Consider the following 23,852-nt stretch of genomic DNA (forward strand, 5'->3'; position numbering starts at 1 on the left):
TACAACAACAGTTTCTAACCAGCAACATGAGCTTCAGCATGAGGAACAGGCATTTTACCCCTGAACCACAGCCCAGTGCCCAATCTAACAAACCTGCCAGACCTGTACTGGCTCCACAGTGACTCATTGGCCTTAGGGATGTGCATATGAAAACTGGGAATCAGTGCTCTAGTGGAGCATGTGGACCTGCAGGTCTATTTATCAGAAGACCTTAATTCTTTCATTTACTATACTAAAAAAAGCACCTTTTAAGAAGTTCTGAAGTCAAGTTTTTCAAGTTTTTTTCTTCTAAATGTAACACAGATTCCTCTCCCATCCCTTTTGACAGCAAGGCAGGGGACAGAGCATACTATGCTGTTTTGGAGCTACACACAGACAAAAGGTACATGTTGCCTGACCAGCTGCCAGCCACCTGCAAGCAAGGATAAAGACCCAGTTCTCTCCTCTTTTTTCTCTCTCATGGTCACTAATTTGGGATTTTCTTCTCTACCCAACCACCTAGCAACAGACTGACAGACAAATGGGCAGCATGATCTCTCTTTTCATTGGGAAGATACATTTAAAAATGCCTATTTCACCAAACTCTGCACAGTCTAAAACTCCAAACAGAGCTTGGGGTTGCTATGYAGTCTATCTGCCAGCCAAGGCCAATCATAGGCAAAAAGAACAGGAATTTCAAAAATCAGCAAGCAAAGAGTTGCCTCTGACAGCTGAAATACCAACTACAGAAACACTGCATGATCCTTATCCCCGAAGGTATTTGAACCCCTAACTCTGGTCAGTATTCCCAGCCATTATATTTCTCCTGGAATTAGGCATATAATACAGGTCAGCCTTTTCCCATGGAAAAAAAAAAAAAAAAAAAAAAAAGGAGAGAGAGAGAGAGAGAGAGAGAGAGAGAGAAAGGCATTCTTCAATCCTATTTAGCAAATATACAAGTGATTAAGATAGATGCTTGGGAAAAAAAGGAGGATTTTCTTCTGTGCTCTTCATTTTTGAGCTTCTTTCTTTTTGATATGGCTTCACTTTATATAACAAACGAAATCTTTATTGGAAGAGAAGGTCAAAACTGTTTTGCACAAATCTTAGGTTAGAATTGGAAGCAAAGGCACAGACAGATTCAGCTCCCTCTCCCTTCCTCTCTCCCTCAAGAATGGGTTGAAGTAAAAATTACTTTGCAAAAACCTGTTAGTTCTGGCTGAAGATTCATTAAGCATGACAATTTTGAATTAAGAAAATGAAGTAGAGCAGAGATTTTAAATTGGACATCTCAGAAAAATGCCCCAAGTGCTCTTGGATTCAAGAGGATATTTGGGTAAGGCCGTTCACGCCCTGGCTCTGCTCTTTTTTGCATGAAGACTAGGGTGGTAGATGAGATGTACTGTGGGAAGATCCAGAGGTTCAAGTTAACTGGGTAGCAGGAATGTCTATTTTGAGAATCCCCCCAGGGCTTAGATATGAGTGGGAGGCTGATTAGCTTAGCCGTCTCATGATTTAGATGATTTTGCCTATATGTACTCCTAAAGGAGCTGTAGGCAATCCTAGGCTGTTATGGGCAGGTACAGACAGACCTGGACCCCTTCCACCTGGTGGGAACCTGGAACGGGAAGGACAGGGACCGTAGGGCAGATGTGAGCTGACTCAGAGATCCGAACACCGGATCGCTGCTATAACCTGGAGCTGAACCCATGCCCTGCTCTGAGAGCACGTATTAGCTTGGCTTTGCTCTGTGCTAACACAGGTTTATAGCTTCCAGAGCTAAGCACATAAATCCACATGCCGCTGGACATTTCATGGATTAACAAACTCAAGTCTCTGGTAGTTCAGGGATCTCYTTGTTATGTTCTTTCTCCCACTGTAGGTGCCTGGAAACTTCAGACATCCAGAGGGAAAAGAATAGCTGAGAAGAGGTTTTGAATAAAGCCTAAATTGTGAAGTTAGCCCCTGAGAATCATCTGCTGATGAAGAACTTTGCAGTGCAACTGGTGTTTTTACAGGATTGTATGTAAGGAATGTACTTTGCAAGGCAAGTCCAAGGCTTTTTCAATCCTGTTACTGCTCAACTGTGGGACTACTGAGCATTTTCTATAGTATTAGCTGACTAGAGGCCAAGATCCACCAAGATTAATACAGTTTGTTTCTTGGCTTTTCTCAACCACAGTTTAATGAAATAAATTGGAAAGAGTCGGCTCAATGCCCAAAGCAAGACTTAAAGACTATCATTACCAGGGGGAAATCAGTATGTATCAGTACGAGAGGCTATAGGCTCTTGCTGCCAAGAGTTTATTTTATCACTTCTGTTTTTCAGGATCAGACTTGGTAGGTGTCTGACTCTGCAGCTCCATCTCTTGGCAAACATCAGGCACCAAGCAGATTGCRCAGGCTCTTCATAGTGCATGCACAGAAGCAGTATAAATCCTTTTCAATACACAATACTCCTTATTTCCTTAGCAATAACCGAAGGGCATAACTCTTACTTAAAATAGAACAGGGAATTCTCTCATGCGCTTCCTTCAGTGTTTGTTATGTTATCAGCTGTTGCCCTGGAAACCAAGTCCTAAAGTCAGAAACTGGCAATTTATATAGAAGAAATGGTGTTTTGTGGGTTTTTCAAATGTTTTTGAAAAATTACTTTTTTTAATCTGTGACTATTTTCTGGTAATGAGGATTGCTTAAGCAATTCCTGGATAAGCATTTTTATATATTAAAAAAAAAAAAAAAAAAAAAAAAAAAAACTTTTGGAATGTTCCTCTTTTCTAATCAGCAAGTTTGCCTCTGTGGTAGCTGATGTAATCATGAAATACATAACTACTGTGTTCTCCTGTTGCCTAGTTTATAGTCCAGTATCTCTAATGAAGAAGAAAAGCCCACAAATTATCAGTCAATTACTATTATTTGCTGCTCCCTCCACATGTATGATTGATGAGCTTATCAGTGTTTGTGCTTCTGAGTGAGTCTTGRCAATTTGTACTAGTTAATCAAGTGTTTGTGTCATAAGAACAGACTAGTTAAGCCAAAGATTTTCAGATCCAATAATAAATCATAATAGTGCTTTGATATGCCCCAGATTTAAAGTATTTTAAAAAAGGATTATATTAATGTAAAAAGTATAGAGAAATTCAGGCTCTGGAAAGGCAATGGAATAAAATGCAGATATAAAACAAACCTGGAGAGTCAAGTGACAAGATTTTGGCTGAGAAAGTTTGAAAAGAAAAGAAACAAGACAAAGATAATGGTAGAAGACACMAACTTTTAAGTAAATCAAGACAGGTAAAAAGTAAAAGGAGCTGGGGTGAGATACTAGCAAAGTAAGATGCTATTTCAGAGGAATTTGTTTTTTCAGATGAAAAATATTGCACACTGGGAGGCAAAATATGAACTACATCTTCTGGCTTCTAAATTTAACCRTAAAGAGTCAGAAAAAAAAACACTTGGGTGTCACTAGGCAATTTGACAAATATGTCTTGCAGTGATAAAAAAAGGGAAAGTTAGGAAGGGAAAAGAATAGACTAGAGAAGTGATACTGAAAATACTTTTTATCATCCTAACATAGTGCTTTGTGATCAATTCTGGACACCCTGGAAAGGATAAAGCAGAAATGAAATGAGTTCAGGGATGACAATGAAAATAATTAGAGGCAAGAAAAGCTTCTAGGTGAACAGTAAAATTGAACCTGTTCACTTCAGAGAAGAAGTGAAAAGATAAAGGTGTTCAAAATAATGAATGGCACCAAAGAAAGTGAGTACTGTTCATCATTCCCCATCACACAAGAGCAGGAAGACATTTGCTGAAAATGAAAAACAAAGGGTTAAAAGCAGTCCTTTCCCACAGCATATGATTGCCAGGTGGAGTTCATTGCCACTAGAGGTAATTGAGGCCAGGAGTTTTATGAAGTAAAAGGGAATGGAAATGTGCATGGAAAAAAGAATATGCTAAGTTCTAAAAATAAACTGTGATTGTGATCTGAATTTAATGGAACTCATCTTCTAGCTTAGGCTGCAGGACATACAGCAGTCTTTGAGGGTGAGCAAACTTTTTTTCYTCAGAGCAGTTTTTCTCTAAAACTACCTGCTCTAGGATTTCTCAAGCCTTCCACTGAAGCACCTGACACTTTCTGCTGTCTCAGAGAGGATGCTGCAGCAGATGCATGAAGGGCTGGTTATAAACTAGTAGGTCCTGTTCTTATGCACTGACAAATGGGAACAAAGCTGGAAGAAGCTAAATGTAGCCATGAGAAGACAAAAAGAGATAGAGTTTGCAAAAGTGTAGAAATGAAGACTAGCCCCAGATCAGCCTCAGTTCCTAAACAGTCAAACATTCAAAGAATGATGCTTCCATTAAGAAACTAGCAGAGGAAAACAGAAGGACGCTTTGAAAAKAGTGTTTTTCAGGGAAGATTATTAAACTGACACAAGCCATTGAGAAAAAGTTTCATAGTCTGTGCGAAGTGGAAGAGCCAAGGAAGATCCAGGAAGCATCAAGGACAGCAGGAGACAGTAGCTGTCCAAGTGAAAACTGGAGATGATGTCTTGACTCCTATAGAGGAAGAAAGAACAGATACATTTATTTCTTCTTAGTGGATTGGCTAAAACTGAATCTTTTGGGGGCTTTCTTTGAAGATACAAAATGTCAAAAGTACGTCCAGATTTGGTCATTATTTCTATGTGGCATATCTCATTTCTTTCAGCATTCTCTGTGTTAAAATTTTCAGTAAGGCTTTCAGTATTGCCCTCAGAGACTATATGAACAAGTAATGATGCTTTACTAGCTTTGGAGATGTAAGGAATCATGCCAGGCAGGAGTGTCTCTTGCTCCACTGACTATTGAAGGACTCAAGGTAGGCTCAGTGCCTAACTTGGGCACAAAGGTAAAAGGGATGATACAAAACACACACAGGGACAATTTCAGTATTTCAGAAACATTCCATTTTCTTTCACATTCCAATCTCTTTTAGAGATGTTCTATCTCTTCCAGAGTAGCACAAGTTCTGAATTTTTTTACAWTTTGAATTTAAAGTACTACAGATATTCTTTCATGTGTATGGAATGCAGTTTCTATCTAGGCATTTTTCACCTCATAGCATTGGTTCTGCCCCGTGGTTCTTATTTATGTGCTCTCTTAACTCTGCCAATGTCACTTGATTTTCTAATGTGGCATCATCCTCAGATGATACAGTTAATTATATAGTCACTGTGCTCCAAGAGTTAAACATGACAGAGGTTTTTACAGAACTAGTTTTTCCTAGGTAGCATTTTCTAAAGCCCTAGGTGAAAAGATTAAATTGATCCTTCTAGCTATGTATTATTTGTTTCTCTTTTTGCTGAATAACTTGAAATTCTATTACATACAAAAACATTCATTTTCAAGTAGTTTTCCTCTCCCTTGGAGATATGTAAATTCTTCTGTTACAAGTTTTTTCATTCTTTTTTTATAAAAGACTAGCTACTGTCTTGAGCGCCACATACTCTCTTTGAGGTTATTCCCATTTCTACATAGAAGTTCATCCTTGGAGCAGCTAGAGAAAATGAAGAGAAGGGCAGACCAGCCGGGAAAAATAACCAAGTAAGGACTGGGAAGAATCTAACACTTCTCTCTTCTTCAGTCCCTCAAKTCTTATTGAGAGAAGGACTTGCAGCTGAGAATATCACCAACCTGATCTACTGTTTGATTTTTATTTTTTGTATAAAGGGGCTGCTCTGGGACACAGATAATTATTATAGTTGATAAGGTTTTGCAATAAACAATATAAGCTTTGAACCAGTGATTGGAATAGTCAGCATTTAAATAAATATAGAAATATTTTGCTGACCAGCATCAGACAGGGAATATTAACTAGCTGAAATACTTATTCATAGATCTTTGACAATTCAGTTCTGTGTATGCATAAGACTTACCAAGTTAATCAGAGACAAGTACAGTGAAAAATACTGTAAAGTCAAAAGTCTTTTTGCAGCTCAGAGCATATAACTTTTTGAACAGTTGATAAAAGTTAGAGAAATAGAAAGGCGCAAGCTTGTCCATGTGATCACCTATAGGTCAAATTTCTTTGCTGACCTCAGTTGCACATAATGTAAATTTAAAACTAAAAATGAAATAAGATGAGCCTGACAGCTTCAGCCTCTGCAATGGCATGAGCTGGTATAGTACAGGTGCTTTTATATCACCTGGTTCTGCATCCCTGCTTCTTTAATTAGGTGATGTACTTTCCTGGTTTCTCTGAAGTTCAGCTGTGATGGGCAGCTTGAGTTAAAAACTTAATCTAGGTAAGATCAAAGTGATTTGTCATCAAGTCAAAAAGTCAAAGTGATTTTTGTGCATGCATGTGTGAAACCTGGGAAAAAAGCAGTGATGAGATCTGTTCCACATTTTCTCATCCTTAGGCTTGCCCTGCAGGCATCCTGCCCAAAGATGTACAATTGGGATGGGTAAACAAGTAACATAGGTGGGAAAAAAAATAACTTTTCCTACCTGTGCCCTTGCAAGAAAAAGCTCAGCCCATTGGACAGCTGTGCATCTGTGTATATGGAACTCACCATTTAGGGGACTGTGTATCTTTGGAACTAAGATTTCAGTGAAACTCTCTCATCTAAAGAAAATGAATTTGGCTTGCCAAGACAAATCGACTTGGCTCTTCTGAAATAGAAKAATAAACTGGCTAGGCCAGAATGTAAAATTATGAAGTAATTTGGATAAACTGAAAAGTACTTTTGAAAATAAGAAGGAAAATATGAAGAGGGAAAATTGTAATGTACCAATTAAAGGGGAATGTGTGCATGCTAATGAAGAATTCTTTTTTCTAGTAGAGTCTTTAAAAATATTAATTTAGCTTCAGCACCTTACACTAGCTGCAAGAATGACAACAGAAATAACAAAATATCACATTTCAAATAGGCAACAGAAAAAATAGGTATTTTAGTTCTTATTCACTGTTGTAATAGCTTGTGTCCATTAAAATTCAAAGTAATTTCAGTGGTATCATAATTTCAGTCTTTTTGAAAGTCAGCAAACAATACAGTCCTGTGACAATATTTTAGACTCATGAAATAACCTTATGGGAGTCAAAAAGGTGTTTGTGTTTTGTCAGCATTAGCTGACACTATCACTTCCACTTCCAAAACAAAATTTGCACACATGCACACGTGCATGCACAGATACAYATCCTTAGATATTTTTCATAATGATTTCCCTCACCACCAGCAGCTGAGCAGGTTTTGTACTGTTTTACCAATTCAGAGTCTCAGTAAACGACACTCTGAACTGGTTCATCCCTCGATCCTGCTAAGTTTCATGAAGATCCAGGGGAAGAAGGAGAGGCGCCTTACAGTGGTATTCTATAAAAGAATTGTGTGTGAAAAAGCAGTTCCAGAACCAGTTCACAGAACTTGAAACAGGCTTTTAGTATCACAGAGTTACACGCTTTGATGTGTAACTCAACTCAGAAAAAGACCAAACCCTGCACCCTTTAAAATTAAAGCAAAGCTCGTAGCTCCATTCCTACAAAACTGTTTGAAACAGTGGGAGTGCAGCCAGCCCAGCCGCGGCTGGGCCGACCCTGGCAGCTCCTACCACAGGCTCAAAAGGCAAACCGAACCGAGGTAAAGCTGATATCTTTAGCTCAGGAGCTTTCTGCTGCCTCTTTGGCTCCTTGCCTGCTCTTTGCACTTCGCTGTGCCCTTCAGACCCAAACGTCAAACGCAAAGTTGAAGTGAAAGTTCAGAGCGTTATCTCCCTGCACCGGGCAGGGAGAAACCGTGGCCAGGGGCTCGTAGGTGGCCGCGGCAGCAGGGCGAAAGGGAGGGAAGGGGAAAAGCTGCCGYGTCGCGAGGCTGCCTTGGTGCGGGGAGCGAGGCAGCAAGGTTGGCTGCGGCTGTGCCAGCAAGGGCGGGGGGAGCGGTGAAGAGGAAGCTGAAGAGGAAAAAGTAGGGGTTTCTCCTCAGTGACACTGATATTTAGCACTATACAGACACACATTATTTTATACTGGATGGGCGCTCTCAAGATGTCGGGGGTTATTTGTATGGAAGTGTTTGGAAGARGCTCTAATCACTCTGGGAGGATCCTAAACTGAGTGTAACCCCACTAAATCTCTGGCTGGCTATGAGGGAGAGGCAGTGGTGATTTCCTCTGGCTGAAGAAGGTTTTTACAAGCTTAGAGGTTTTCCGAGACCCTTGCTTACCACAATAAGCACCAGGGCAGCAGTGCTCGATGCACCAGTTGTCTTCACCTCCTGCTTCTCTTCACAGAGGGTTGGACACAGTTATTTTCGGTGATTATTTTGCCTAGAAAACCTAGTGCAAAGGGACTTTGATCCCCATTTGGGACTCCCTCAGTCCAACAGAAATACAAATAATAGCAAAAGGCATCAAGCTAAAGATATTAAAAAAGGACTTCACCTTTTCTAATTCCACTTTCTAGGGGTCCAAGGCACAGAGGGTTCAAAGGTGCCTGCTTATTTGGAGAGATGGCCCAGCCCCACAGTCAGGTCCCAGCCAGGAACCACAGTCAAGCAAGGGAAACAGAAATGAAAAGTTCAGGGAGGGGAATCCAGAGAGGGGGCCACAAGACACCCACGTACTGCCTATTGCACCGCAGGGAGGTCCAACACACAGCACCAGCAGGAACTCTGCCCAGATGTGTTAAGCAATTCCCTGCTGATACGGATTGCATCAGCTCTCCGGATACTGCTAAATCAGGCCAGAGATTTTTACTGTCTTTGAAACTCTTTAAAACACATGGTAAAGGCTGTTGTTTTGTTTTGTTTTTGTCATTGTTAAAAACCAGCTTGCCCCACRTGTTTGAAATTTTTGGTTTGTTTGTTGTGTAAGGTTTTTATTTTCTTTAATTTAACTCAGCCATAATATCCACGCAGAGAAAGAGTTTTCAAATATAAGGTATATAAGTACAGCAGTGCAATTTCTCTGCCATAGAGATGGTGCCTTCCCTCATTACGGTGCAGGGTTTGAGGCTTTGATTTGCTTATCTTCAGTTTATGTGCTGGTTCCCCTTTTCTTCAACTATCTTCAGATAACCCTGAAATTAGGGTTAGTCACCAGCTAAGCTGGAAGAATGTTCTAACCAGCCCTGCTTGCACATATCACTTAAAATAATCTCTCACTTCAAAGCATTTCTTCAGGTCATAAGATGGCTTTCCTCCAGCAGAAGCCTAGAATGTCCTGCAAATTCATTTTATGAATGGTCCGAGCATCCTTTCTTCCCTTCCACAAAATGCTAGCTGGGTCAAGCTGATATGCACAAAAAGCGGAGGAGAACAGGGTCAAAATAGTACTAGATTTGCACTGCCTTTCTGCCGAGACAGGAAGCGGACCCATCCCTGCAAAGGGCACACGATCGGTGCTCCGGGGCTTTGAGGTACAGGGCCGYGGCCAGCTGCAAGAGTGAAGGAGCCAGGTGCTGGCGCCCCGTGCTGCAGGCTCACACATGCATGCCGAAGGGCTTTCGGAGCCATTTCCAGCTGGGGCGTAATGCTGCCACTGTGTGTATTAACTCTTACTGTCTCAGAGGGCATGAGAAAAGCAAACTCGCAAGAGGAACTAAAAATAAGAGAGCTGTCTCAAAGGCTCAGCTGCCACAAGCAAGGAAGACATAGGCCTCCTATGAAGAAGGGCCAGGCCCCCTCTGCCTGCCCTCTAGCTATGATCCACACTGKCTCCTCGCTAACCCTCTGCCACCTGCGTTGTCCCCAGCCTGCAAACTTCTCCTCTCCAGGAGCACAACCACGTGAGACTGCAACATCTCTTACTACCACAGTAATTACTACTTGTACACTTATAGGCAGATTTTCCCCACAAAAGGGGAGAATTTCATCACGTGAATGGATTTCAGGCAGCTAAGCTGAGTGAACCAAGGTCCAGTATCTGAAACTAAGGCTTTAGGTGCCTTGCCAAACCCATCCTAATGCTCCTACAAATTCTATTTACCTCTCCTGATTTTTGCTTCCCTGGTGCTCTCTGTACTTTTGATCTTCAGCCAGATCTCTGGATATAATTCCCCTGGCTAAAAAAGACAACCATTACCTAGATATTGTCATCCATTAATAACATACCAGTTACTAGTAYGTTCTAGCCACATAGTGTTGGATCTTAACCAAAGGTTTTTTGCTCATCAAGGAGCAGCCCTACCAATGGCAGTGGATTTTTTGGCCTAAGTAAGCTCTCCCCAAAGGGGCTGGCTAAGCCATCACATTCGGTATCCACCTTACTTTACACAGGAAAGCATTTTAATAGCTCTGGGATGCTTCAGGTTATGCAATGGCTGAAATGAAAAAACATCAATGACATTCAAACACCACAGTAGGAAGACAGCTGATTCAAATGCAGAGTGGACGGGAATCAACATAACTTGGAGGGTTTGGGGAAGGCAGGAAGGGGATTAGTACCAAAAGCTGGAKTGGGAAAAGGCAAAGAAAATTAAGAGGGCAAAATGGGGAACACAACAGGTTTGGAGGCAGGCAAGACCAACAGAAAAAAATATGCAGGGGGAGTAGAAAAAGAAAACTGCCTGGCTGAGCAGTGGGAATATAAAAGAGCAAAGCAGAGACTGGTATTCAACAGTAGGAAGTAGTAGGAAGACTGCTGTAAAAATAAAACACTGTACAGGAAACACAGAAGCTTGGAGAGAACTGAGAATGCAGAGAAAGGAGAGCATATGGGGTCAGGGTTAGAAGAAGCAAAATGTGAAGAAAAGGAGGAATGTTTAAAGCAAAAGTTTCTAAGCTCAGAAGCTTAGAGGGGTTTAGTCTTATTTTTTCTGTCAACAAATACCTACAAAAGTTTCTGGTAAGGTGTCCCAGCTCTCTTGGTAGTGTCATCCACCCAGCACAGGGCAGCCAGGAACTCTTCTTTGTCATGTTCTCGATTGTGTAATCGGCATTGGTTTCTGCAGAGAAACTTGAATCTGCATCCCCRCTGTTGACATGCCTACAGGTATCAACTACACGATTAAACTCTTGTTTTCTTTGCTTTTTTGAAACCTGACTCTCGATCTGGATTACATTTCCTATGTCATGTTGCATCGTATAACTCCTGTACAGAGAATCCGTATTATGAGAAAACACCCACCAAGGGCTCTGCTCCACTGCCAGAGAAGGCTGGAAATTCTTTCATACTATAGTGTGCCATAAGTAAACATAGCTTACTTTTTTTTTTAAGAGATTTCAAACGAAATTATTTGGAGCCAGAGTAAACAAAATATGTTCTTCTTAGAGTCAAGCTGACAGAAGAAAAACATTTTCATTTGATTTTCCCAGAGGAAAAGAAGAATCACATTACCAGTATTACACAGTCACACCTCCTGAACAGGTCCCCAGGTAAAATCAAAACCTGTCAATAGACATTTTAATTTTGTTGAAATGGCATTCTACCTCAATGAACAAACTTGCTTTCTTTTTATCTCAAACTTTCTATTGTTTATCTATAAAATGGATTTATACTACCTATTTTTCTCTTTGAGATGCTATGAAAATAAAAAAATGCAAAGTACTCAGTTGCTGCAATAATTAGTATTATAGGAAAAGGCCTATCAGGAAGCAAAGGATTCTGTCTTCAGAGCAGGGTTTAAATCATGAACAATATGTTAACCTTAAGGCTTGCCTAAAATGATGAAGAGTTAAAAAACATGCTGAGACCTTGCCCATTCTGGGCAGTGCATTCAGGCAAATATCTTGCAGGTAAAAAAAATGGCATGTACTGATATAATTAAAAGTTTCATAGTTCACCTAGAAGGATGCTCAGGCATCCTTCTTTCTGACATTTCCTGGAAAGTCTTTTAGGTTACTTGGCAGTCAAAGAAATGCTTTTGCTAGTTTGTTTCTTGTGTCAAACTCAATTTAATTTGCCTTGAATGTGTAATTCAGTCTCTCTAAATGGCTACTTAAGAAGTTAGGTACTTAAAAGTCCTTTTCCCATTAGAATAGGTACCTCATAAATATAGCTAAAATACACCATATTTAAAAATGCATTTAGGATAAAAGCCTTAAATTTCTGCTCTAACCTGTGTCCACATTCTATTTTTCACTTTGGAAGACCTTTTTTATCAGCTTTTAGTTTCACCATTATCTTCAATAAAAATGAAATGCTTCATCATCACAAGGCATGACAGGACTTGTTACAATTTGAAATAGCAGTATGCTTGGGTGATTAAGAGCATTTGGCTTTGTGCTGTGTCTAACCAACAACACACCTAGGTGAGTTGCCATTGGATAGTGACTTAATCCCTGTCATGTTTAATCACTACATTAAAAGATTTAAAGACTAACGTTAAAGACCATTCAATGTGGGCACGATGGACTCTTAAATGACGGAGCTAGGAAAAGCTACTTAGTTTACGCTGTCAAAACTTGTTTCAAATCTTTAACAACACAAGTCAGGAGAGGTGAGAAAGAATCTCTTTCTTTGTGATCACCCTGTGGCTCAGACATCTACTCTGATGCCCTCTGACTTCCTGTGAGCTTTACATACAAGATGCTACTTGCACCATTTCCTTAAATAATTGTCACAGACAATTAGCTCCGGCCCACCTCCGTGCTGTTTGACACCAATAAGAAAGTTATTAGGTCAGTGCTGAATGCACTGGATAATCCCGTCCCCACTTTGTGTGTAACTCTCTGCAGTGAAGACGACTCATCCATTCCCCACTGCAAAAGGCACAAGGGTCCTGTTTCACGTTCCCTGAAGAATTTGACCCCAAAATGTAAAATCTCCTGCTTGAAATGCACACTGTTTCTGGATCTCATTGCTAGCAGCAGTAGCCAGGGCTGTTTCTGTCTGTTCATTTAGTTATAGAGTCAGAAGCTCTTCTTGGAGATGTGGACTTTGTTATAATTCCCCAAGTGCTGTTACTGGGTGCTTAACTGAGATCTCAGGCAGCTGAGAAATAAAACCAGTGTGGAATGTACCTGCACATCCAGGTTTGTTCCTTGGGGCCCTGTTATTCCCATGTTGGATAAACTTCATTGGCTTCTAAGTTCATATCTCAGGTCTAAACCAAGTAGTATACCATGACTTGTAAAACCACAAACAACTTTAATCCTCTTTATCTGAAAAAGCATCTCTCCTCATTTTCAGCCTAGAAATCTATCAGCCAGAGGGCTCTGATGCTGCAACCAAACTAAGGGGCAAATGCAATGCCTTCTGCACTGTGTCCCAAAGCCTCAGTCCCTCACTGTCCAGTGACTGCTGGAGGTCACCATGGCTTTTTCCTTGAGTTTTTTACACGTTTTTTTCCAGTGGAAACAAGGGCACGTCACGAGAGAGGAAAGATGCATGCCAGGACTYGTTCTAACACAGCATCAGGATGCAGGCACTACAGCTCAGAGTTGTCCTCATAGTTCCCCAGTCAGATGCTTGATATCTCAGAGAAGGATATACCATTCAAAGTCCCTCTACTTGGCAAAGATCAGGTTTAATCAACTTCAGGAGATACTTTGAGGCTAATTAGCTTTTTAATCAGATCATTTCCAGAGTGCTATATGGAGGACCAGGAAGTTTGAGAGAGATTTTTGTTCTTCAGTTGGCACTTTGTTAACTGATGTGGTGTCAGGCAACCTTGCTGTTCAGTTTATRTATGTGTTAAGTGTAAATGCTTTTGAAGATGGTATATAGATGCATTAAACAAAAGAACAAAGTAATTAAATTAATTAGAATATTGATTTTAACCATAGTCGCGTAATATCATTCCAGTTGCATTTGAGATGTCCCCCACTTCGTAAGGAGGAAATACAGTATTATTAGACCATTTAAAGAAACTTTGCCAAATATATAAACTCTCTTTTATTGCAGTCATAAATTTTCATTCATATATAAAAAATCAAATTTCGGAACTCAGATTATGAGAAACTAGAAAGAGAGTTTGTGTCTACAGTACAATCCTTCTTCCTGTGAAGAACTGAACAGAGGTCCGAATCTGCATTATTTGCCTTGTACAACCTTCTCTGTGAGCAACAGGAGCTGTCCRAAGCCTCTCGGATTTTTTTCCCAAACAGGTAAGAAATTATATTGTGGTATCAGTGTATATGCTACCTGTATATTTACTTTATTTACACATGACTTTAAGCTTTCACAAGTAGCCCTAGAGCAATCTCTTCTTCCAGATCCCAGAACCTGCCACAAATTTCAAGGGAGCAACCCCTTTCAGTAATCAACATCTGCCAGTTCCTATGGACCAATGACATCCCTTCCTGATATTTTCCCTGCTACGCTGTACTTTATGCTGCCTTGACTAAAAACGTTTGACAGCCATGAAGCTAACAATACTACACATCTTTCCAAGCATCAAGTCTTCCTCATATGGCAAAAAAAAAAAAAAAAAAAAGAACTTGAAAAATGGCAGACTACACAGTGATGTCTGCTGTTATAGAACTTATATCATAAAGAGGTCTTATCAGTAAAGTCATTCCTTGTGAATGCTCATTCAGATTTACAGTGTGTCCATGTAAATGATTAGCAATCTATTCTATTTATCCCCATTTTATGTTAGCAATACGCAGACTCATTTAAAGCAGGCAATCTTTTTTACATTAAAAATAAGCCAGTTTACTTATTACCATTTCTTTATCTGCGTAAAAAAGTGGTCTTTGTCATAGGGGTGCAGTATCCCAATACAGGTAGGCTTTAATATTCAAAAACCACCTTTTCAATTGTTTGCCTTTATCATAAGGCTGGCTTGTTTCTTCATGCATTAATACACACACACACACACACACACACACACACACACACATACAAAAGTTAAGGAAAACAAAATAATTTCTAGATCAACCACGTCCAGCAACAGACATTTGAAGATAGGATAAATCATGATTTACCCAATAGAAGTACTTGCTTGAGTAAGGCAAGGAAGACTTGGCCTAAGATATTTAATGTAAATGTAACGTAAAATACTTTTCAGTTTCCAAGATACCATTATTCATATGATTTGCAAATAGTATGGCTTAAAAAGAATGCCAGGTGGTCTCATCTTGGGCTAACTATACTTTTTAATTTAAGAGAAAGGAAACTGAAATGCGAACATGAATGGATTGTCACTGGGTATCAGTTTGTGAGGTGGCCTCTTCAGTTCTCCCTCACTACAAACACGTGGAAAGCAAAGGCTGCAACACATCTGTGTCTGTCATGGGACAGCATTCTCTGAGGAAAGTTCTATTCTGAGGATCATAACTTCACACTTTGGTGTTAATCGTCAGAGCTCACATTGAGCCCTGAGTGCTTTAAAGCTAATTTTGATATTGTTTTCAACTACCTTCAGTTCATGATCTCACAGATTTAGCATAACTTTATTCTGAAAAAAAAAAAAAAAAAAAAAAAAACTAGGCAGGATAGTAACTGTGTTTTTGACAGTTACATCTTAATTAGTAATTAAGTGTATGGCTCACTTACGATACACTGTATTTCTAGGATTAAAATGTATATAGCATTAGAAGTTATAAGCACTTAGTATGTTATACTGCTCTTAACTGAGAATTCTACATGCTTATAACTAAGCTTTTGTGAAGCCTAAGGTCTTGGCAGAGAGATCAAACCACAGCATTCATTCTGAGGGCAAAGATTTTCTAGGGGACATCTTCCTTTCAGGTGCAGTAGGCATGTTTTTATGGGAAAAAAAAAACAGGGAGTTGCTTGCTACTTTTAGGAGCTTATTTGTTTAACTGCACAGTGGAGAGAGTAACATTGTCTGTAAATATGGAATTAACAAAAATAATAATATGAAAATGGAAGGATATTCCTTCTAGAGAATATCATGCCAGTACAGAAACATCAGTGCAGGTATTTTAATGAAAGATAAACGCTGATTTTAAATAGTGTATTTTATCACACTTCCCCTCCTTCTGAGGGACAGAATCTTAAGCAATTTCCACTTGTTTCACTGTTAACTTCAGGTTGAAGGGGGTAATCTGTAATTTGAAGAAAAAGTTATCATTCCAATATGAACATTTACACTGTTGAGTGAGTCACAAAAAAAAGCAATTCAGCTTCAACAGCAGACCAATATAAGCTTACTGGACCTTTTCACCTCCTTTATGGTCATTACAGACAGAAGTCTGTAATAACAGAAGAGCATCAAGTATTGCTCATATAGTAAGAAAAAGAAAATGGAAAACAGCACACTACACAGTGATGTTCACTGTTATGGAATCTACATCATATAAGGGTCTTACCAGTAAAGTCACTCTTTGTGAATGCTCACCCAGATGTACAGCGCCTCTGCGTCTGCAATGATATCAATTTTCATCAATTTGGAAGTGTGTAATGACATGAACTTTCAATATATTCTCCAGAATGGTGAGGATTCCAGACAAGGTACTTCTTAAATCCCTTGTCACTTGTTAGAAAGCCTACAGGCTCTCACCTGATGCTTTCCTTTGCAAAAGCAGGATCAGTTCAACCTTTTGGAGTTACAGGATAATCCCTGGACACAGAATCACATCTGCTCTGTGATTTCTTTATATTTCCTTCCATAATTGTAAGCCTGTCAGGGAACTTGTAAGCTTACATAGGAAAATTGACAAAAAGAAATTGTCAATAACATTTATTGTATCTGTTTGAATCTGCTTCTTATGCGCACTAAGACCACTTTATATTTTCTTCAATGTCTCTAAACACTGTGAAGCAGTTGTTTTGTTAAGGAAAACAAGCTACATTTATTCTGACATGCMTACAATAAGTGATCACTGTAGGTTAGTAACTATACTAGTTCAAAGRAGCTCGTCCGGTCTTTAGCAACAAGAATTTGGCCACAAGTTCAGTTTTTGCCATATATGCAAAATAAAATCAGTATTTCACAGTTCACATATATTAAACACCAGCATAGTAAATCATCACAGAAAGCTATTTCATACCTGCGATTTTTTGATAGAATCTATATTAAAGGATATTTATTTTCAGTTTAAATGAGTTCTGTGTCCAGACAGCTGCAGCCATTGCATTTGAAAGAGAAAGCTAGTGGGAACAAGGAGCTCTGAAACACCCTGGTAAAATTCCAAGGTCTATTTCCATTCCAAAGGCCAAACCTTTCTGTCCTTATTCAGGCAGATCTGCATCCACTCTAACTGGGCTCTCCTCTGTCATGTAGGATATCACTTTCTCTGTGTACTTATTCAGCATGCCAAACAAAATATTATTTGTTAATATTACAAAATGTAATTAATGAAGTAAATCTGTGAAACCAAAATCAGAAATGCAAAGAAGTCCCCTTACTAATAGCTCTATGTTTGGGAAGTGGTGTATTGAAATGTATGGGCTGGATATCAATATTTTTCCATGCAAAACACCTGTAGAACACATTTGTCTGGTACACAATGACCTAGATGGTCTCTTCCGATACATGTGCGTTAATGAGAGTCCAGAGCACATCTGAGATCCTGAGTCAAAAAGTGTTACACGGTTACATCCTAATGTCACACGGGGCTGGTGACTTGCATAATCTATCTTTTGGGTAAGGACATATTACAGAGTAGGGCCCACTGGCTAAAGGAGACTGAACCTGCAATAGCTGTCTCTGCAGCAACTGAGGAAGAGCTAGAGGAAAATGAGAAATAAATATCTCTGCTGAGGAAAGAAGGGGAGCTGGGTTTCTCACTCACATCCTCTAATGTCTGAGCTAAGAGAAGTTCGAGCTGTAGCTGATGGCATTTTTTATCATGCTAAATAAGGTTTAGTTTACAAGTAGTCAGCTTTCAAGAGCTCCTTCCTTTTTAGGAACCTAACCAAACAACAGTATTACTAATGAAATTGTACAAATAACAATGGGTGTGGAAAGCTGCACATTGTATGCTAATTACATGAGCCTTCAACTTTTCAATTATGCTATGATGACCTTTTAAAAATCACTTATTAACTGGAAAAAAGTCTAGATAGCTGGTTGGACCTGATTTCATCAAGGTACCACTGCAATGCTATTAACCAAACCACATTTGGAACTCAAGGATTGAGCTGTTTAAATCAGAAGGTAATTATGACAAAATACCAACAAATAGAAAAGCTGTAAATTGAATTTGTCACCCTCTAGCAAAACCTAAGGATAGAATGAGTTTTTGACATCATATAAGTTTCTCTTGGAAAAATAGTGTCTCATCTCAGAAGCAGTATTAGCAATTGGGCATTGTGTGGTCCCTTGTTTTAGAAAAACATGGGCTGTGTTTGTGCTGGGATTGCTTGTCAGAGGTTTTTTTTAGTCACAACAGGCTGATAAATGCAGATGCCTTCACCCTTCCAAGCATTATTAAGCATGTCACATTAATTGCAGAAAGTCATTTTGCTCTGCTCAGCATGTCAGACTTCTATATATATCTAGGAAAAATAATGTAGGCATGTGGTCAGAAAAACAGCTGTGTCAGTCAGGCTTCTCTTTTACAACCAAAACAACAGTTAACCCAAACCTRCATAGCTGTGTGATGTAAGACAGTTTCAGCTGTGTGCTGCAGAATGTACCATGATGCCCCCATAAAATCGCTGTGTAAACAAAGATATTGCTTCTATATATCTTTCAAATTGCAGCCACTGCTCAAGACTTTTTTCTGAAACTGGCCACCACTTTAGGAACTACGCAGAGGTTGTGAATGCAGAAAAGTGGGCGATTTAGCACAGAGCAGAAAAAGACAGGGAAAAATGGGTTCAAAATACCTTCAGTGCTGAGCATTCTTTCAGTACAAAATGGGAAAGAATTTAGAATGGAAGAAAAGAACTTTTCCAATTCATCCGCAGAGTGAGCAAAGAAAATGTGTTGGAAACCTACAGTGAATTGTAAGCCCACCTCTCAAGGGGAATAACAGAGATGCCTATATTCTGCTCTTTCAAGAAGACTGAATGAGATAAGTTTAAGGCCAGGCTAGCAGAAAGAAGGTACATGAAACTCAAAGATGAAGAGGTGAGCATAAGCTGCTTCCCCTTTYACTCTAGTCCTTTATTATAACAGAAGGTAGAGGCCACTATGTCGTGTGAAACATTCAGGGAAATAGTCTCTCACCAACAAGCTCATTTCAATAAAACAGCAGAAAATCTCCCTCAGTTCACAATGAGGAACTGAAACACAGTCATTGATCAAGATTAATTTCCATGCCAAAAGCGGGAAATGCTTCAAGACACCATAAATCTCCAAGCCATAATCTAACCAAAAGACCAGCTGATGGACCAATCTTCTGTGGYAGCTCAGATTCAAGAATGAAATACTGAAAATTATTTTTGATAGTAATGTTGATCATTCATCAACTTTTCCTTCCCCACTGAGAATTTAAGTTGATGGGAAGCATATCTGATAGAAATGAATAGAGAGTTTGATAATGGAATCAAGTCAACTTTTCTAGATATTGCTTATATTTAGATTGTGTACTTTTAGGACTAATGTTTCTATGTCTTGTGAATAAAAAGAGTAGAAAGTTGGTAGAGTCCAGACTTTCTCCTTGCTATTCTTGCATGCCAAGCCAATAGTAAAAGCTAAGACTAGTTTCAGACACTAAAAAAACATATTTTAAAAGGCAACCAAATGTGAGAAGAAACAGAAACTCTCTGAAATATGTCAGAYACTATTCCAAAAAAAGAGGATGTGATTGGCATTAACTTAGCACAGGCAAAAACCCCACACCTATATAAAAACATACTTGGAAGGGTGTAATGTGAAATCATATCTTGGTCATCTCTATACTTTCAAAAGTAAATTGCCTGTTTCCTTATCTCCACTTGCTTCACTCATATTTGATACTACCAAAAGGTTTGCCATAGGTATCAGTACAACGAGGGTCATGTTTCCTATAAATGGCAAATGGTTGCACAGCCAGAAAGGACAGGATGGGTTATAARATTTTGGGGGGATTTTTAAAAGTCATTAGTAATGACTTTAAACTAGCTAACTCCTCACCACAATGCATCATGGCAAGAATGGGGGGAAAGGTTCAAAGTGGTGTTCACTTCAAGTGCAACCTGCCTCTACTGCACTAGGTGCTCAACTTCAAAGCATCTTATTTGTCTGTCAAGACCTGGCCATGTAGCCTCCAAAACATTGTCCTAGCTTCATTTCTTGCTTAAACCAAGGTTTACACTGTATTAAGACAATTGACTCGCAGTCTGCTGTAGGTGACTGCRATGAAAACCACAGGGGCTTCCTTAAGAGCTCAAGTCTCCCTGTCTGCATCAAAAATGAGCAGATCTGAGCCAAGAGTGTTATCCTCACCTCCAATTTTCTAAAAAAGAAGACAGACCCCCCCACTCCTTACCTCAATAACAATCTRCATTCCCATAATTACCACCCACTCACTACAGGGTTTTTTTATCTGTCCATCACCAAGCTTAAGCATTATCTCAGACCCTCAAGGTTTTGTTATATTGTCAATGATCTTTTCCCCTTCCTCATCATTTTATCTGCAAAGGGAGGATTAAAGGGTTCAGCTATCAGCGACCTGAAACATTTGGCTCCCAAAGGCTCATGCCACTTCAGTGTACCCTTTCTGTTTAAAGAGAATAAGCTAAGATAGACTGTTCACAAAAATATACTCATTATCTAAGGAGTTACGTTTATAGAACTTCAAGATCTAATTTTCACTCTGATAATTCTTTGAAATMAATATAAAAAAGTATTATAAAGTCCTTTGTACTTGGGTTTTTCACATGAAATGAGGACAAGACGTGCAGTGTTCTCTGCATGTTTACTAAGACATCCCTAGAGGAAACTACTTTCTTCTGCAAAGCTCTGAAACATCAACAGCTACTGAAATTCATATGCAACAGACTTGGTTCACTATGGCATTTCTCCAAAATTACAAGTAAATTGTGAATTCAGTTGGGAATTCCATTTTCAATGTCCTTTTCCTCTCCCTGAAACCACTGTCTATTTCATGTAACTTGTGTATGAGAGGCAATTTGTGTCTGTTCTCTTTCAGCAGTGAAAAAAAGACACTTGTTTCCAACTGTTYAGACACTACAACTAGCTTTTCTGCGGGGCTTCTACTTAGTGATCAGGTTATTAATTATAATTGKTTTTTTTTAACCCAACATTACTTCAATCACATAATTGAAGCATCTCACTGGAGCCTGTTTATCACTGATTATCACTGCAAAGTACAGTCTAAGCACTTGTTCTCCTCAATTGCAATTCACACCCATGCCCTACAGCCACAGTAGGGATTAGCAAGGAAGCAGGGAGTGGTGGCTTTTCCACAGGGAATTCCAATCAGATTTCTCCAAATTCAGAGACTACTCAGCTGAGCAAATCCAGTTGCTTTGCAGCAGCTGGTTATACCAATGCAAAGTAGCTGAAAGCACTCAAGGCAGCAAAAGCATTTCTATCCCATAATATCTGAGCACTTTAGAATATGTAAAGTACTTACATGAAGCAGGGAAGTACAATTACCCCCTCCTCCCATAACAGAAACAACTTAGTCACACCAATGGCCATGCTTAATATATGCCAAGCCAAGCTAGTCCAGTTCCAGAAAAGCTGCAAACATATAATATGAAATCTAAAAGTGATTTAGTGCCTCCTCAACAATAGCAATTTATCCCTGGCAGAATTAAAGTGAAATTCATCACACAGCTTGGTCAGCCATGCACTACTTTTGCTCTGGGTAATTTGCTCTGGGTGTATTCCTTAATGTATCATTCTTCACATATCCACAGCCAAGAGTGTTATCCCCACCTCCTCAAAACAGAAGCAAGGTTGAGYCTTTTCAAAGCCCCGTCCTATTCAGAGAACTCTCCTTTCCCTATCTCTAGATCTGGTCAGTACAATAGACACAACCCTCCATTCTCAGCATGCACATCAGCTGGATCCAGTCCTACACTCTTCCTCCACCCGCTATTATCTGCCTCTTCCTCATATTTACATATGTGGATTCAGAGATGTTTCTCTTGTTTTTTCAGAGGAAAATCTCTGACATTTACAAGCAATAAAAGCTCAGAACAGAGATTGGCCATGAGCTGACCATTACCAATCGGGTTCAAGATCCTGGAATCAATAGTTCCATGGAAATAAATCCACTTGATGCTCTGCAAGGGCCAAAAAAAAAAAAAAAAGGCTAAATCGACTATCAGGAACTATTAGGAAAAAAAAGAGGGGGGAAAATACCATGATTATATATATCCATGGTGTCCCTCTCTTGGCTATTTTGAGTAGTTCTGGTCCTTCGTGCTGTAAGGATGCATAGGACTATAGAGATGATCAAAGGTCTTTAATAAAATTATGCAAAGAGCTTCTATACAATCACTGACTGGAGTAGCTTCCAGCAAGGACTTTAGGAGCATCACCTAAAAATGCAGGCATAAAAATATGAAGGTCAGAGAAAGGCTGGAGTTGAAACTGGGAAGGAACGTGAAGGACAAGAAGGAGGACACCTGCAGTACCAATAGCAGCAAAAGGAGGACTAAAGAAACTGGGCTGCTACTCAATGGGACAGAGCTTATAGTGACACAGGACATGGAAAAGGCTGTGTCAGTGCCACCTTTACTGGCAAACATTCTCCAGGGGCTCCCAGATCTCTCTATGTCTGGTAGTAATGCCTAGGGGAGATAGGCACTGCTCACTGAAGAGAAGGATGATATTAGGGACTACTTTAGATAAACTGGAGATCTAGAAGTTCACTAGATCAGCTATGCCAACTCTCCCAAGTGTGCAGAGTGAGCTAGCCAACATCACTGCAAGGCCACTTTCTATCACCTCTGAAAGGTCATGGTGTTTATGGGAGGTTCCTGATGACCAGAGAAAGGAAATGATCTAGTTGAACTGATCAGCTGATCAGGCTGATCAGCTTCACTTTAAACCCTGGGAGGCTATTGCCAGGCTCAGTAAGAACAAGAAGGTGACAAGGAACAGCCAGCACGGATTTATCTGTGGGTAAGTGGAGAGCAGGTGTTGCTTACCAGGGCTCTAGGAAGGCTTGTGACATGATTCCCCACAGCATCCTTATAGCCAAACAGGAGATAAGTACTGGCCACATGAAATCTGCAACAGAGCAAGAGAAAAGTAGGAAGAGACCTGCATCTTCCAGACATTGAGTTTTCTCCACATTATTATTTCTAGGGTGACAGAAAGGCTCAAGGCAGAATAAACTTTGCCCTATATCTGAAATTTTAACACATCAAAGATGGCAGGTTTTGCTATTGTGTGGGAGAGTGCCTCCAGATACAACAGTTYGTGTTCATTTCAATTATTATTTTTAGATTCATATCCAGGGTTAATGTCCATCTGAGCACACCACATGAAAGCAGAGCATTTCATTCAGTCTTAACATTTCAAATATGTCTGCCCAACATATTCTCTGAGAGTACTAGTACTTCATGCACAGATTTGTAATTACTAGTTTTAAGTCCACTGAACTAACCAGCCATTATCCTGTAACATACATGATAGGTCTTTCAAAATTGTGCTAAAATGGTCATGTATCGTCTTATGAATTCTTACAAATTCAAACAGATGTTTAAGATTCTTACAGATGTTAAATACACATTTTCTGGCCCAGAGTGAATAACTGGTTTCCGTATCAGCCTTTTGGGAAGTTACCTTTTGTGTTTTTAACAACTTATTCTGATATTTTAAGGGCTTCCCCTGCCCCTAGATTAGACYTTAAAAAATATATACTGTTTTCTAGGGTAAAACAATTTCTATTCAACTACCATTCTGAAGGGAGTATGTAAAGAAGATGCAGATCTGTTTTTTCTTTTTCTTTCTACTTACTCCTTCTCCCATTACATATGTGCATCTCCATATTTTTAATCCCTAGAAAGGTCAACACCTCAAAAAGTCAAATTTTGCATGGGTAGCCCAACCTTGATATGATTCAGTCAAGCTGCTTTAACACTGACTTATCAAGACAGAAGTTTTACTTGTGTTTTAAAATCCTCCAAAATGTGTG

At 39.5% G+C, this 23,852-nt stretch overlaps 1 long non-coding RNA gene across 1 annotated transcript; it reads right to left on the reverse strand.

Moving 5' to 3' along the window:
- Window positions 1-22,155: 22,155 nt before the first annotated feature.
- On the reverse strand, window positions 22,156-22,932 carry LOC146586322 (uncharacterized). The gene is made up of 2 exons (XR_014897828.1): window positions 22,861-22,932; window positions 22,156-22,248 (listed from the first exon to the last, which is right to left on the reverse strand). It is a non-coding gene; the product is annotated as an uncharacterized LOC146586322 (long non-coding RNA).
- Between the last annotated feature and the right edge of the window lie 920 nt (window positions 22,933-23,852).

The sequence above is a fragment of the Rhea americana genome, unplaced genomic scaffold (assembly GCF_003343005.1).
Source record: "Rhea americana isolate MKP2758 unplaced genomic scaffold, rheAme1 scaffold_7, whole genome shotgun sequence".
Taxonomy (NCBI): Eukaryota; Metazoa; Chordata; class Aves; order Rheiformes; family Rheidae; genus Rhea; species Rhea americana.